Raw genomic sequence first — 18,427 nt, 5'->3', positions numbered from 1 at the left:
CAGAAGAATGAGGTTTCAAGGCCAGAAATAGCTTACAATTATTTTTGAAACTTGGAAACTTAGTTCTATCTCCAAAAAACAAATCAGGAATAGGAATTCTTGGTTCTAACATAGATTTCTGATCAATAGTATCTTGAATCTTTTGTACATTTATAACGAGATTATCCATTGAAGAGCACAGACCCTGAAAATCCATGTCCACACCTGTGTCCAGAAACACCCAAATGTCTAGGGGAAAAAAAGAAAAAAGTGAACACAGAGCAGAGAAAAAAAAAAAAAAAATGATGTCAGAACTTTTTCTTTCCCTCTATTGAGAATCATTAGTTGGCTCCTAGTACTGTTATGTATGCTAATGAAAGGTGTAATGAAGGCAATCCAGAGACACAGTGTGCCTAGCGATCAGAGCGCACACAGTGATCTGACAAATACCCAAAAACAAAAGAACGAGCTCTGAGACGTGGAAACTCTGTAGACTGCACACCTGATCCTATCCTAAACACAACTAAAAGTGGCTGTGGATTGCGCCTAACCACTACCTATGCAACTCGGCACAGCCTAAGAAACTAGCTAGCCTGAAGATAGAAAAATAGGCCTGACTTGCCCCCAGAGAAATACCCCAAAGGAAAAGGCAGCCCCCCACATATAATGACTGTGAGTAAGATGAAAAGACAAAACGTAGGGATGAAATAGATTCAGCAAAGTGGGGCCCGATATTCTTAGACAGAGCGAGGACAGTAAAGCGAACTTTGCAGTCTACAAAAAACCCTAAAGCGAAACCCACGCAAAGGGGGCAAAAAAGACCCACCGTGCCGGACTAACGGCACGGCGGTACACCCTTTGCGTCTCAGAGCTTCCAGAAAAACAAAAGACAAGCTGGACAGAAAAAAGGCAACAAAATAGCAAAAAAGCACTTAGCTATACAGAGCAGCAGGTCACAGGAACAATCAGGAGAAGCTCAGATCCAACACTGGAACATTGACTAGGAGCAAGGATAGCAGCATCAGGTGGAGTTAAGTAACGAAGCAGCTAATGAGCTCACCAGAACACCTGAGGAAGGAAGCTCAGAAGCTGCAGTACCACTTGTGACCACAGGAGTGAATTCAGCCACAGAATTCACAACAATAAGACCAAAGAAACATGACTAAAACAGATGCCAAAACTGGGGTACCTGTACATGTACAGTGTTCTGATACCTGCATAATTGGGGATGCCCATGCAGTGTAGGTAATCTCCCAGGGGTTCTCTATCTTGGTGTTGCTTCTCTGATATTCTAGATGGATGATGTTTAAAAGCCTCTTGTGGATGATGTAAGTACACTGTATGTAGTTAATCTTTATATATGCGTAATTACTATATGTATTTAATCCTTATATGTACTTATTAACCTTTGTATGTTAACATATACAAAAGTGTATGCACTCACACTATTCAATCATACTATTCCTTGCATTTTGTAGTTTGCAATAAAATTGCCTTGTATTGCAAGTATTAGCCTTATTTAAAGCCGTATCTGAACCTTAGTGTTAAAAACATGGCAAATAAAATTGCCAAATTCTCCTGTAAAGAATTCTGCAAAGAGGGAACCATCATACCATTTAAAAATACAAGTGGATTTTCATGGGCCTATCCAGTATGTGGGTTCCAAGGCGTAATGGGGTGCATATGACTATGCAGCAGGGCTGGCCTTGCTGCCAATGTGTAAAACAAAGCAGTGCGGCAGTACAAAATGAATATTGTGAAGTGGATTTTCCTGGGCCCATCCAGTATGTGGGTTCCAAGACCTAATGGGGTGTATATGACTGACTATGCAGCAGGGCTGGTCTTGCTGCCAATGTGTAAAACAAAGGAGCACGGGAGTACAAAATGCATATTGTGAAGTGGATTTTCCTGGGCCCATCCAGTATGTGGGTTCAAAGGCTTATTGGGGTGCATATGAATTGGTAGCAGGGCAGGCCTTGCATTCAATGCAACATTGTTTCAGGAGTCCCTCCTGGACATCTTATGACAGGGGTATTATAGTGCGTCGTAATTCTTGGCAGCCCATCCACTCACAGCATAGGCTACAACAGCTTAGGAGACCCACTGTTTCATAATGGCCCTTTAAGAAGATTAATGCCGCCTGATAAACCTGTAAAAATAGGCTCTGTGACTTTGAGTCCCTCCTTCATAAATGCAACAAGATGGATCTGCTTATGTGTCACACACCACATGGCCAGCTAGGGGTGTTAAATGTTACAATGACATTTCCCAGTGAATGCATTTATAGTGGTTGAAAGCAATGTTAAATTTGAAAAACGCCTTAAAAACGCAGCGTCTGAACTAAGCCGAAGTGGGGGAGGAATATTTTGATCTGGGGTTAATAATTTGGCCTTACAGGCAAGTCATTAACCTGCAAAGGATGCGCCTTAACATATTTCCCAGCAAAATCCATTTTGGTTTTGTTTTAGTGTGTTTTTTGTTGCACCGGGAAAAATGGCATGAATCTTGGAAAAAAATGTTTACAGCTGTAAACTAGGAGTCAGGAATGCTTCCAGGGGCGATCCCCATGAGGTCCCTGTGTTATTTGAGCAGTGTTTCTATCATTTTCAGACGTTTTTAGACCTTAAAAGGACCCCCGGGGGATCGCGGTAAAAATACTCGGGTCTGCCATAGACTTACATTGGGCTTGTTGTTCTGGCTGAGTACCCGAGTATTCCAATCTGCTCGACCCGAACAATGAGCACCCGAGCATTTTAGTGCTCGCTCATCACTATTCAACACCAAAAAATTACAGTGTTGGATATGGTGGGCTGTATCACATTTACCACCAGAAAAAAAGGAGTTTTTTTCAATGTGCGTGGGATCTGCAGACAGCTTCATATCACCACCGCAAAATGACAATGGACAATGTGAGATGTGACAGGCTGTATCATATTTTGCAACAGAAAAAAAACAATTTTTTTTGTGTGTGTTAGGTCTGCGACAGCTTCATATCCATACCTGGACCCGTTGAAGTGTCTGATTGATGTTAAATGGCCGTCATCCTTCGCTACACCTGCTCCCCTGCATCCATGTACTACTTGCATTGATTGAATAAGAAAATGATTGTTTTACTGCATCATGGAGTGCCATCTATTTTTTACTCTTTGGCCTGAGCTTCATATCACCACCACAAGATTACAACATGGAATACTGTGGGCTGTATCACATTTAGCAGCAGAAAAAAAAAAAAATATATATATATATATATATATATATATATATATATATATATATATATACAGTGCCTACAAGTAGTATTCAACCCCCTGCAGATTTAGCAGGTTTTACACATTTGGAATTAACTTGGCATTGTGACATTTGGACTGTAGATCAGCCTGGAAGTGTGAAATGCACTGCAGCAAAAAAGAATGTTATTTCTTTGTTTATTTTTTTTTTTAAATTGTGAAAAGTCTTTTCAGAGGGTCATTTATTATTCAACCCCTCAACCCACCAGAATTCTGTTTGGTTCCCCTAAAGTATTAAGAAGTAGTTCAGGCACAAAGAACAATGAGCTTCACATGTTTGGATTAATTATCTCTTTTTCCAGCCTTTTCTGATTATTTAAGACCCTCCCCAAACTTGTGAACAGCACTCATACATGGTCAACATGGGAAAGACAAAGGAGCATTCCAAGGCCATCAGAGACAAGATCGTGGAGGGTCACAAGGCTGGCAAGGGGTACAAAACCCTATCCAAGGAGTTGGGCCTACCTGTCTCCACTGTTGGGAGCATCATCCGGAAGTGGAAGGCTTATGGAATTACTGTTAGCCTTCCACGGCCTGGACAGCCTTTGAAAGTTTCCTCCCGTGCCGAGGCCAGGCTTGTCCGAAGAGTCAAGGCTAACCCAAGGACAACAAGGAAGGAGCTCCGGGAAGATCTCATGGCAGTGGGGACATTGGTTTCAGTCAATACCATAAGTAACGTACTCCACCGCAATGGTCTCCGTTCCAGACGAGCCCGTAAGGTACCTTTACTTTCAAAGCGTCATGTCAAGGCTCGTCTACAGTTTGCTCATGATCACTTGGAGAACTCTGAGACTGACTGGTTCAAGGTTCTCTGGTCTGATGAGACCAAGATCGAGAACTTTGGTGCCAACCACACACGTGACGTTTGGAGACTGGATGGCACTGCATACGACCCCAAGAATACCATCCCTACAGTCAAGCATGGTGGTGGCAGCATCATGCTGTGGGGCTGTTTCTCAGCCAAGGGGCCTGGCCATCTGGTCCGCATCCATGGGAAGATGGATAGCATGGCCTACCTGGAGATTTTGGCCAAGAACCTCCGCTCCTCCATCAAGGATCTTAAGATGGGTCGTCATTTCATCTTCCAACAAGACAACGACCCAAAGCACACAGCCAAGAAAACCAAGGCCGGGTTCAAGAGGCAAAAAATCAAGGTGTTGCAGTGGCCTAGTCAGTCTCCTGACCTTAACCCAATTGAAAACTTGTGGAAGGAGCTCAAGATTAAAGTCCACATGAGACACCCAAAGAACCTAGATAACTTGGAGAAGATCTGCATGGAGGAGTGGGCCAAGATAACTCCAGAGACCTGTGCCGGCCTGATCAGGTCTTATAAAAGACGATTATTAGCTGTTATTGCAAACAAAGGTTATTCCACAAAATATTAAACCTAGGGGTTGAATAATAATTGACCCACACTTTTATGTTTAAAATTTATAAAAATTTAACTGAGCAACAAAACTTTTTGGTTTGTAAGATTTATGCATCTGTTAATAAATCCTGCTCTTGTTTGAAGTTTGAAGGCTCTAACTTATCTGCATCTTATTAAACCTGCTAAATCTGCAGGGGGTTGAATACTACTTGTAGGCATTGTATATATATATATATATATATATATATATATATACAGTTAGGTCCATATATATTTGGACAAAGACAACATTTTTCTAATTATGGTAATAGACATTATCACAATGAATTTTAAACAAAACAATTCCAATGCAGTTGAAGTTCAGATTTTCAGCTTTCATTTGAGGGTATCCACATTAAAATTGGATGAAGGGTTTAGGAGTTTCAGCTCCTTAGCATGTGCCACCCTGTTTTTAAAAGGACCAAAAGTAATTGGACAGATTCAATAATTTTTAAATAAAATGTTCATTTTTAGTACTTGGTTGAAAACCCTTTGTTGGCAATGACTGCCTGAAGTCTTGAACTCATGGACATCACCAGATGCTGTGTTTCCTCCTTTTTGATGCTCTGCCAGGCCTACACTACAGTGGTTTTCAGCTGCTGTTTGTTTGTGGGACTTCCTGTCTGAAGTTTAGTCTTTAACAAGTGAAATGCATGCTCAATTGGGTTGAGATCAGATGACTGACTTGGCCATTCAAAAATATTCCACTTCTTTGCTTTGATAAACTCCTGGGTTGCCTTGGCTTTATGTTTTGGGTCATTGTCCATCTGTAGTATGAAACGACGACCAATCAGTTTTGCTGCATTTGGCTGGATCTGAGCACACAGTATGTCTCTGAATAACTCAGAATTAATTTGGCTGCTTGTGTCCTGTGTCACATCATCAATAAACACTAGTGACCCAGTGGCACTGGCAGCCATGCATGCCCAAGCCATCACACTGCCTCTGCCGTGTTTTACAGATGATGTGGTATGCTCTGGATGATGAGCTGTACCACGCCTTCTCCATACTTTTCTCTTTCCATCTTTCTGGTAGAAGTTGATCTTGGTTTCATCTGTCCAAAGAATGTTCTTCCAGAACGGTGCTAGCTTTTTTAGATTTTTTTTTAGCAGAGTCCAGTCTAGCCTTTTTATTCTTGATGCTTATGAGTGGCTTGCACCGTGCAGTGAACCCTCTGTATTTACCTTCATGCAGTCTTTTCTTTATGGTAGATTTGGATATTGATACGCCGACCTCCTGGAGAGTGTTGTTCACTTGGTTAGCTGTTGTGAAGGGGTTTCTCTTCACCATGGAGATAATTCTGCGATCATCCACCACTGTTGTCTTCCGTGGGCGCCCAGGTCTTTTTGCATTGATGAGTTCACCAGTGCTTTCTTTCTTTCTCGGAATGTACCAAACTGTAGATTTTGCCACTCCTAATATTGTAGCAATTTTTCGGAAGGGTTTTTTCTGTTTTCGCAGCGTAAGGATGGCTTGTCTCACCTGCATGGAGAGCTCCTTTGACCGCATGTTTACTTCACAGCAAAACCTTCCAAATGCAAGCACCTCACCTCAAATCAACTCCAGGCCATTTATCTGCTTATTTGAGAATGACATAGCGAAGGGATTGCCCACACCTGTCCATGAAATAGCCTTGGAGTCAATTGTCCAATTACTTTTGGTCCCTTTAAAAACAGGGTGGCACATGTTAAGGAGCTGAAATTCCTAAACCCTTCATCCAATTTTAATGTGGATACCCTCAAATGAAAGCTGAAAGTCTGATCTTCAACTGCATCTGAATTGTTTTGTTTAAAATTCATTGTGGTAATGTCTATAACCAAAATTAGAAAAATGTTGTCTCTGTCCAAATATATATGTACCCAACTGTATATATATATATATATATATATATATATATATATATATATATATATATATATTGATATTTGTGCCATTGGAGTGTGGCTGGAATAAAAAGAAAAAAAATGGAGGTGTTGCATGAGGCATCAGGTCTCCCAGCTAAGAAGGCTTACACTGCTTATTAGCGACCAAGTCCTCATTAAAACTTCAATTCCAAGCTGTAAATGCTGGGCTAGACCCTGATACCTCATGAATGGGCCATGGCTGACTGCCGCTGTGCCAAGGTTCTACTGTGGATCAATTGATTAGTCAACTACCTGTGTTCCTGTTCTTACATTTTTGTACCAATAGTTATCTATGAAACTGATGTTTGTGCCACCTGAATGTGGCTAGAAAACTAAAAAAAAAATTGAACTGTTGCAAGAGGTATCAGGTCTCCCAGCTAAGAAGGCTTACATTGCTACCTTAACCACCAGGTCCTCATTCAATCTTCAATTACAAGATGTAAATGCTGGGCCAGACCCTGATACCTCACGCATGGCCTATGGTTAAAGGAACCTGTCACCCCGTTTTTTCAGATATAAATACTGTTAAATAGGGCCTGCGCTGTGCGTTACAATAGTGTATGTAGTGTACCCTGATTCCCCACCTATGCTGCGAAATACATTACCAAAGTCGCCGTTTTCGCCTGTCAATCAGGCTGGTCTGGTCAGGTGGGCGTGGTGACATCGCTCTTTTCTTCCCCAGCTTTCCGTTGGTGGCGTAGTGGTGTGCGCATGTCGCAGTGACGAATCCACTGCGCGCACGTGAAGAAGCAGCGCGTGATCTGCGCTATTACCCCCTGTCATCGGGGGGGCGGCCATCCTCCTGGGGCCGCGCGTGCGCAGATGGAGTGCTCTGCTGCACGGAGCTTCAGGAAAATGGCCGCGGGATGCCGCGCGTGCGCAGAAGAGATCGCGGCGGCCATTTTCCCAAAGCCGAGATGCAAACTCGGCTTTGGGAAAATGGCCGCCGCGATCTCTTCTGCGCACGCGCGGCATCCCGCGGCCATTTTCCTGAAGCCCCGTGCAGCAGAGCACTCCATCTGCGCACGCGCGGCCCCAGGAAGATGGCCGCCCCCACCGATGACAGGGGGTAATAGCGCAGATCGCGCTGCTTCTTCACGTGCGCGCAGTGGATTCGTCACTGCGACATGCGCACACCACTACGCCACCAACGGAAAGCTGGGGAAGAAAAGAGCGATGTCACCACGCCCACCTGACCTGACCAGCCTCATTGACAGGCGAAAACGGCGACTTTGGTAATGTATTTCGCAGCATAGGTGGGGAATCAGGGTACACTACATACACTATTGTAACGCACAGCGCAGGCCCTATTTAACAGTATTTATATCTCAATCTGAAAAAACGGGGTGACAGGTTCCCTTTAAGTGCTATTGTGCCATTTGCAAATGTCTACTGTGGGTCAATTGATGCCCATTTTTATGGTGTCTACCCCTAATTGTATCTGTTTGGGAAGCTTTTTGTCATCCCTTAAGGTGCTGTGTATACGTTTGGTTTGGCCTCCTATTGAATCTAATGGCGTTCGGGTGCGTTCGTTGAACATGTCCGGCCAATGTCTAATCATTTGGCGAATCGAACTGAACCTTGAAAGGTTCACTCATCTCTAACCACAATTACATTTTCTTAATAATTAAATGAGGCCCTCCAGTTGATGCCTTCAAAGGTCTATGGATGACTTTCCTTATAATTTTTTTTCTGGCATTGCACTGTGAGCAGAGCCTATATGAGAGTAAAATTACAACAACTACATTTTCTTAATTTTTTTATGGGGCACATCAGTTGTTTCCTCCTAGGGTGAATGGATGACCCTCCTTATCATTTTTCTGACTTTGCACTGTGTGCAGAGCCTTTATTAGTGTATAAGTACTACAACTACATTTTCTTATTTTTTTTATGAATAACTCTAGTTGTTGCCTTCAAGGGTGTATGACTGACCCTCCTTATACTTTTTTATAGCTTTGCACTGTGTTCAGAGCATTTATGAGTGTAAAGGTACCACAACTACACTTTCTTAATATTTTAACCCCTTTCTGACATCGGGCGTACTAGTACACCGATGTCAGACTCCCTCCGTTTTATGTGGACTCTGGCACTGAGCCGACATCTTTACCAGCACATATCAGCTGTCTTGAACAGCTGACATGTGCCTCTAGCAGTCGCGGATGGAATTGCGATCCACCCACAGCTGTTACCTAGTAAAATACTGATGTTAATTTCTGACAGCAACATTTAACGATCACTTACGGCAAGTGCACCGGAAATCTCGACAATCGATGACCCCGTCACGTGATCGCGGGTCTATGATTGGTCAGCATGTCAACCAGAGGTCTCCAGCAGACCTCTATGGTTGTCACTACCAGAAGAAGGCCACCAAAAGGACCTACCAACCAAGTCTCTGGTACCAAAAATGCCAGGATGACCAGCCAACACGGAACAGTGAACCTCAGAAATCACTCTACTAGTCCATCTGTCAGGAACAAACAGTTTCCCCACAGGACAACGGTCAGGTTTGTCAGCCTGAAATTCCTGAAGAACCCGTTGTAAATCAGGAGAAATGGCAGAAAGGACCACCCCTTCTTTCAGAATATTGACCGGTTCCAAGACCTCATGAGAATCAGGCAAAAAACTCCTAGAAAGGGCATCAGTCCTAATATTCTTAGAACCCGGAAGGTACGAGACCACGAAATCAAAACGAGAAAAAAAACAAGGACCATCGAGCCTGTCTAGGATTCAACCGTTTGGCAGACTCGAGGTAAATCAAATTCTTATGATCGGTCAAGACCACAATACGGTGGTTAGCTCCCTCAAACCAATGTCGCCACTCCTCAAATGCCCACTTCATAGCCAACAACTCCCGATTGCCGACATCATAATTGCGTTCAGCAGGCGAAAACTTATGGGAAAAGAAGGCACACGGTTTCATTAAGGAACCAACAGGATCCCTCTGAGACAAAACGGCCCCTGCCCCAATCTCAGAAGCGTCAACCTCAACCTGAAACGGAAGAGAAACTGCAGCGCCCCAGAGATCTGGTCGTTGCAGTAACGTCGCTCTGCCACTAAGGGGAGTGATGGTACGTCTGATGGCACTAAAGGAATTCTGACCAGGTATCACCAAGCACACATTACACTTCACACTCCGGCCACTAGGGGGAGCAAAAGGCTTATTTATTGGGCCACTTCTCACATTGGTAAAACTAGGGGTCGGACAGGAAGTTAGGCAGAACGAAGCCTGGGAGAGTTCCAGGGAGGACCTGTCAGACATGGGAAATCTGGCAGGTACCTAGCGAAAAGGACAGATGGTTACGGGACCGCGCCTTCACTACCTTGCGGCGGTACCCTAAGAAAGAGACAAGAAAGGACGGACATTGTGGAGCAATGTAAACGAGATCAGCACAAAGGAGATCCAGTAGGAGTCGTGCCGAGAGAGAGGCAACATCTTACTGAGGCGCATAGTCGGTGGCCGGAGCACCGAAGAAGTAACAGTCTCCACGCATTACTTCAAACAGCGGCAGGACAGTTAATTACAGGTTGGCTGTCTACCATACAACACCTAAGAAGGACATAGGAGGCAACGTGGGAGAGGGGCGACACTAGGGTTCCAGAATACCTCCAGGCCTACCTGTCATAAAGGTGCGTCCTAGCCATAACATACCTGGGGGGACGGAGAAGAGAAAGATCTAAAACAGACGAGAACAGCAGTTGTGAGGACTATCCTGAATGCTCAGCAGGGAAGCACTACAACACACAGGCGCTAGTGGGTAGACACTGATTTTCACCTGCAAAGGGAACCCTGGATGTGCCTTCGGACCGGCCGGTCTCAGACAGCCCTGGTGAAAGTGCCCCGGATTGAGGATCCTGAAACCTTCAGTAAAAGGTAAAGAAACTGAACACTGTGTCCTCGTTATTCCTCGCACTCCGCACCACCATCTTTATTTGACGCCCCTTAGCAGGGTCACGACCAGGTCCAGCCACCGTGACAGCCGCCGAACTAAAGGAGAAGGGACCGGTACCGAGTGACTTGTGGCTCTGTGTCTGAGGGCGCTCCAACTCATCCGGTTGGCACAACACTGGAGCAGAAGTAAAACGACGTTTAAGTTCCTGAGAGGCAGAGACAGCCGAAGAGGACCAATTCACCACATCAGCGCCCTTCTTCGTTAAATCAGTCAAGGGTATAACCACGCTGGAAAAATTAGCAATGAATAACCGGATCCATCTCTATAGACGAGGGAGAAAAAATAAAGCCCAAAAAGGAAACCTTCTGCACTCCAAAAAGACACTTAGACCCTTTCACAAACAAGGCATTGTCACGAAGGATCTGAAATACCATCCTGACCTGCTGCACATGAGACTCCCAATCATCGGAAAATATCAAAATATCGTCCAAATATACAATCAAGAATTTATCAAGATAATTCCGGAGATATCATGCATGATCGACTGAAAAATAGATGGAGCATTAGAGAGTCCGAATGGCATCACAAGGTATTCAAAATGGCCTTCGGGCGTGTTAAACACAGTTTTCCATTCATCACCATGCTTTATACAAACAAGATTATAAGCCCCCGGAAAGTCAATCTTTGTAAACCAACTAGCTCCCTTAATCCTAGCAAACAAATCGGAAAGCAAAGGTAAAGGGTATTGAAACTTGACCGTGATCTTATTCAAGAGGCGATAATCAATACAGGGTCTTAAGGAACCATCTTTTTTAGCAACAAAAAAGAACCCCGCTCCCAACGGTGAAGAAGATGGACGAATATGCCCTTTCTCCAAAGACTCCTTAATATAGCTCCGCATGGCGGTATGTTCAGGTACAGACAGGTTGAAAAGTCGACCCTTAGGAAACTTACAGCCTGGAATCAAGTCAATAGCACAATCGCAGTCCCTGTGCGGTGGAAAGAAACTGGACTTGGGCTCATCGAATACATCCTGAAAATCAGACAAAAACTCCGGAATTTCAGAAGAGGAAGAAGGGGCGATTGACATCAGAGGAACATCATTATGAACCCCCTGACAACCCCAACTAGTCACAGACATGGACTTCCAATCCAAAACAGGATTATGCACCTGTAACCATGGAAAACCCAGCACGATAGCATCATGCAAATTATGCAACACCAGAAATCGACAATCTTCCTGATGGGCTGGCACCATGCGCATGGTCACCTGTGTCCAAAACTGGGGCTTATTTTTAGCCAAGGGTGTAGCATCAATGCCCCTTAAAGGAATAGGGTTCTGCAAAGGCTGCAAGGGAAAACCACAACGCCTAGCAAAGTCAAAGTCCATTAAGTTCAAGGCGGCGCCTGAATCCACAAACGCCATGACAGAAAATGATGACAATGAGCAGATGAAGGCCACAGATAACAGAAATTTAGGTTGTACAGTACTGATGGTAAATGAACCGTCGATCCTCTTTGTCCGCTTAGGGCAGACAGAAATGACATAGGAAGCGTCGCCACAATAATAACACAACCTATTGAGACGTCTGAAACCTTGTCGTTCTGTTTTAGACAGAATCCTATCACACTGCATAGGCTCAGGAATTTGCTCTGAGGATAACGCCATAGCGCGCACAGTTCTGCGCTCCCGCAAGCGCCGGTCAATCTGAATGGCCAGAGACATAGAATCACTCAGATTGGAGGGCGTGGGAAACCCCACCATAACATCTTTAACGGATTCAGAAAGACCCTTTCTGAAAATTGCCGCCAAAGCATCATTATTCCATTTAGTCAACACAGACCATTTTCTGAATTTCTGACAATACAATTCAGACGCCTCTTGCCCCTGAGACAGGGCCAACAAGGTCTTCTCAGCTTGATCCACAGAATTAGGTTCATCATATAATAATCCTAACGCCTGAAAGAAGGAGTCTACATTAAGCAAAGCTGGATCCCCAGATTCCAGGGAAAATGCCCAATCCTGTGGATCACCACGCAGCAGGGAGATGATGATTTTAACCTGCTGAATGGAATCACCGGAGGATCGAGGTTTCAATGCAAAAAACAGTTTACAGTTGTTTTTAAAACTCAAAAATTTGGACCTGTCACCAAAAAAAAATCAGGAGTAGGAATCCTCGGCTCTAAAGCAGGAGTCTGAACAATATAATCAGAAATACCCTGTACCCTAGCAGCAAGCTGGTCCACACGAGAAGCCAATTCCTGAACATTCATGCTAGCACAAGGCTCCTCAGCCACCCAGAAATAAAGAGGGAGGAGGAGACAAAACAGACTGAAGAAAAAAAAATGTCTCAAGACCTTTCCTCCCTTCTTCTGAGATGCATTTAACTCATTGTGGGCCAGTTGTACTGTTATGATTAGGTGGCCTTGGAGCAGCATGAAAACCTTCACTGGAGTAGGTGGTAACTATACTGACCGCAAACCCTGATCTTATCACCGCAACTAGAAGTAGCCGTGGGGTGTGCCTAACAAAACCTAGACATCTTGACACAGCCGGAGGACTAAATACCCCTAAAGATGGAAATAGGAAAACTATCTTGCCTCAGAGCAGACCCCCAAAGGATAGGCATCCCCCCCACAAATAATGACTGTGAGTATGAGAGGAAAAGACACACGCAGGCAGAAAACAGGCTTTAGCAAAGGAGGCCACTTCTAGCTAAATAGAAAAGGACAGGATACTAAACGGTCAGCATAAAAAAATACTACAAAAATATCCACAGCAGAAAATACAAAACTCCACCACCTAACTAAAGATGTGGAGAGTATATCTGCAATTCCAGAGAATCCAACCAGACAGAGAAAAACAACTGACACAGTCTAAGCTGGACAAATAGAAACAAATGAACAGCACTGAAAATAAGCACACAGCATGTGTGCCTCAGAAAAAGAAACAAACACTTATCTTTGCTGATTTGGCAGCTAAGCAGGAGAGGCCAGGCAGAGATCCAACACTTCCAAAGAAACATTGACAACTGGCCAGGACTAATGAGTCCTGCAAAGCTAAATACCCCAGTCAGAATTGCAATTAGCAGATACACCTGTCCAAGACTGCAGCCCAGGGACAACTGCATTACCATCTACAACCACCGGAGGGAGCCCAAAAGCAGAATTCACAACACGCGGGGCTACATCCGGGTCCTGCAGTGAGGTGGCTTAACAGTGCCTGTTCAGAGCAAGCGCTGGTAAGCCTGCAGCCCTGCAACTCAGATCGCTGACCTGACACATTGCTCTGCAAAGTGTCAGATCAGTGATCTGACCGTATAACATGATGCCCCCCGGGGCAATGTTATAAAATAGAAAAAAAAAATATTCACATGTGTAAAAAATAAAAAAAAATTCCTAAATAAAGAAAAAAATATATTGTTCCCATAAATACATTTCTTTATCTAAATAATAAAAAAAACAGTAAAAGAACACATATTTAGTATCGCCGCGTCGGTGACGACCCCACCTATAAAACTGTCCCGCTAGTTAACCCCTTCAGTGAACGCGGTAAAAAAAAAAACGAGGCAAAAAACAACTCTTTATTATCATACCGCCGAACAAAAAGTGGAATAACACGCGATCAAATAGACGGATATAAATAACCATGGTACTGCTGAAAACATCATCTTGTCCCGCAAAAAACGAGCCGCCATACAGCATCATCAGCGAAAAAATAGAAAAGTTATAGTCCTCAAAATAAAGCGATGCAAAAAGAATTATTTTTTATATAAAATAGTTTTTATCATATAAAAGCACAAAAACATAAAAAAATTATATAAATGAGGTATCGCTGTAATCGTACTGACCAGAAGAATAAAACTGCTTTATCAAGTTTACCAAACGTGGAACGGTATAAACGCACCCCCAAAAGAATTTCATGAATAGCTGGTTTTTGGTCATTCTGCTTCACAAAAATCGGAATAAAAAGCGATCAAAAAATGTCACGCTCCCGAAAATGTTACCAATAAAAACGTCAACTCGTCATGCAAAAAACAAGACCTCACATGACTCTGTTGACCAAAATATGGAAAAAATTATAGCTCTCAAAATGTGGTAACGCAAAAAATATTTTTTGCAATAAAAAGCATCTTTTAGTGTGTGACAGCTGCCAATCATAAAAATCCGCTAAAAAAACCCGCTATAAATAGTAAATTAAACCCCCCTTCATCACCCCCTTAGTTAGGGAAAGTAATAAAATTAAAAAAATGTATTTATTTCCATTTTCTCATTAGGGTTAGGACTAGGGTTAGGGCTAGGGTTAGGGGTAGGGTTAAGGCTAGGGTTAGAGCTAGGGTTAGGGTTTCAGTTAGAATTGGGGGTTTCCACTGTTTATGCACATCAGGGGCACTCCAAACACGACATGGCGTCCGATCTCAATTCCACCCAATTCTGCGTTGAAAAAGTAAAACAATGCTCCTTCCCTTCCGAGCGCTCCTGTGCGCCTAAACAGGGATTACCCCAACATATTGGGTATCACCGTACTCAGGACAAATTGGACAACAACTTTTGGGGTCCAATTTCTCTTGTTACCCTTGGGAAAATAAAAATTGGGGGGGCTAAATATAATTTTTGTGGCAAAAAATTATTTTTTATTTTCACAGCTCTGCGTTATAAACTGTAGTGAAACACTTGGGGGTTCCAAGTTCTCACAACACATCTAGATAAGTTCCTTGGGTCGTCTAGTTTCCAATATGGGATCACTTGTGGAGGGTTTCTACTGCTTAGGTACATCAGGGGCTCTGCAAACGCAATGTGACGCCTGCAGACCAATCCATCTAAGTCTGCATTCCAATTGGCGCTCCTTCCCTTCTGAGCTCAGCCATGCGCCCCAACGGTGGTTCCCCCCACATATGGGGTATCAGCGTACTCAGGACAAATTGGACAAGAACTTTTGGGGTCCAATTTCTCCTGTTACCCTTGGGAAAATACAAAACTGGAGGCTAAAAAATAATTTTTGTGGGAACATTTTTTTTATTTTCACGGCTGTGCGTCATAAACTGTAGTGAAACACTTGGGGGTTCAAAGCTCTCACAACACATCTAGATAAGGGGGTCAACTTTCAAAAATTGTGTCACTTTGGGGGGTTTCAATGTTTAGGCACATCAGTGGCTCTCCAAACGCAACATGGCGTCCCATCTCAATTTCAAGTCAAACGGCGCTCCTTCCCTTTGGAGCTCTTCCATGCGCCCAAACAGTGGTTTACCCCCACATATAGGGTATCAGCATACTCAGAACAAATTGCATAACAACTTTACGGGTCCAATTTCTTCTTTTACCCTTGGGAAAATAAAAAATTGGGGTCAAAAAGATCATTTTTGTGCAAAAATATGATTTTTTATTTTTACGACTCTGCATTATAAACTTCTGTGAAACACTTGGTGGGTCAAAGTGCTCACCACACATCTAGACAAGTTCCTTAGGGGTCTACTTTCCAAAATGGTGTCACTTGTGGGGGGTTTCAATGTTTAGGCACATCAGTGGCTCTCCAAACGCGACATGGCGTCCCATCTCAATTCCAGCCAATTTTGAATTGAAAAGTCAAACGGCACTCCTTCCCTTCCGAGCTCTGCCATGCGCCCAAACAGTGGTTTACCCCCAAATATGGGGTATCAGCGTACTCAGGACAAATTGTACAACAACTTTTGGTGTCCTTTTTTTCCTGTTACCCTTGGTAAAATAAAACAAATTGGAGCTGAAGTAAATTTTGTGTGAAAAAAAGTTAAATGTTAATTTTTATTAAACATTCCAAAAATTCCTGTGAAGCACCTGAAGGGTTAATAAACTTCTTAAATGTGGTTTTGAGCACCTTGAGGGGTGCAGTTTTTAGAATGGTGTCACACTTGGGTATTTTCTATCATATAGACCAGAGGTCCCCAACTCGTCCTCAAGGCCCACCAACAGGTCATGTTTTCAGGATTTCCTTTGCATTGCACAGGTGATGCAATTATTACCTGGGCAAGACTAAGGAAATCCTGAAAACATGACATGTTGGTGGGCCTTGAGGACTGGAGTTGGGGACCCCTGATATAGACCCCTCAAAATGACTTCAAATGTGATGTGGTCCCTAAAAAAAATTGTGTTGTAAAAATGAGAAATTGCTGGTCAACTTTAACCCTTTTAACTCCCTAAAAAAAAATTGTGGTTCCAAAATTGTGCTGATTTAAAGTAGACATGTGGGAAATGTTACTTATTAAGTATTTAGTGTGACATATCTCTGTGATTTAAGGGCATAAAAATTCAAATTTGGAAAACTGCAAAATGTTCACAATTTTCGCCAAATTTCCATTTTTTTTTTTTTTACAAATAAACGCAAGTCTTATTGAAGAAATTTTACCACTATCATGAAGTACAATATGTCACGAGAAAATATTATCAGAATCATCAGGATCCGTTGAAGAGTTCCAGAGTTATAACCTCATAAAGGGACAGTGGTCAGAATTGTAAAAATTGGCCCGGTCATTAACGTGCAAACCACCCTTGGGGCTTAAGGGGTTAACATATATATATATATATATATATATATATATATATATAAATAAAAGTTCAAACCACCGCCCTATTGCCCCATTCAAAATAAAACAATTAAAAAAATCAAACCACATATTTGCAAAAAAGCATCAGAAATTATTATCACCGTGATTTATCACTTGACCACAAGATGGTGATGTTGCTTAATTTAAAGCTAATATTGAACAACTCATAAGCACGATAGCCCATCTATCAGATGTATAATACAAGTACAGGTAAGTGTAAAAGTAATCTAAACAGTAAGGATGATATCTAAAGAGAAAATCACCCCAAAAAAGGGAAAAATGGTTAATAATATATGCAGTTATATATGCAAGTGTACAAAGAAACAACCCTGAGAAACAGTGACATAATAATTATTATATGTCCAATATATGAACATAAGTGACAGGAATTCATTTATATAAGGCATCCTTGCTCAAATAAACACCATAGATATGAGAAAAAGGGGAAAGATATATATCTCTTACAAAATATATCTCTGGGGACTGACACAAGTCATAACAAGGTCTTTTTGGCGCTTACCTCAGTAACGCATTCTATTCTTTACAATATAGCTCAATGGCAGTGATCCCGTGAACCGCGATCTTACCACCACACACCCTAATGGGGCGGGGAAGATGGCGATCACTTTTTTAATCCTCTGTGGTGAGGAGCGAGTGTACTCGTTGCTCGGGTGACCTCCGAGTATTTGTTATTGCTCGGAGATATAGATTTATGGCTTCCAGATAGAGAGAGGAGAGGAGAAGGGAGAAGATACAGCAGGACTATTGAATATATTGGTTACCAAGAAAAATGGAGGTGCTAAGTGAGAGAAAGAAGATTAAAATTGAAATGTGAGGCCGTGAACGGATGCCTCAAATTGGATAAAAGTGCACTAATGATAATATTAGATATTAAATCTCAAAATAATAAAGTAAACGTAATAAATAATTGTGACACCAAAAAAAGCAAAGTGATGTGAAAAGATGAAGTGCTCAATGAATAACGGTGAAACAGAAATGCAAGAAGTGGTACTGTATCAAAAGTGAGTAAATGCAAATAATAAAGTAAATTACATGGTATTGAATAATTACAATAAAATTGAATATAGAAACTAGTGACCTGTAAAGTGCAAAGAAATATTGATTTAAAAAAAAAATGCATTATTCACAACAAAATTCCTTTGATAACCATAATTCAACCATAATTGATTTCATACATATTGTAAATATATATTAGTCCATAATATGTATTACATTTTAATGTCAACTGTTCATGTAGTCCATTTTCTGGGGGGGGGGGGGTTCTTTTTTTTCTCTTCTTCCTCTTTTTCTTTCTTCAATCTATATCCATGGTACATCGTACTCTGCGAAATCCACTCCAAACCTCCCAGGAAATGAATTC

Source organism: Ranitomeya imitator, chromosome 2 (genome assembly GCF_032444005.1).
Source record: "Ranitomeya imitator isolate aRanImi1 chromosome 2, aRanImi1.pri, whole genome shotgun sequence".
Classification (NCBI taxonomy): domain Eukaryota; kingdom Metazoa; phylum Chordata; class Amphibia; order Anura; family Dendrobatidae; genus Ranitomeya; species Ranitomeya imitator.
This window is presented reverse-complemented; position numbering follows the sequence as displayed.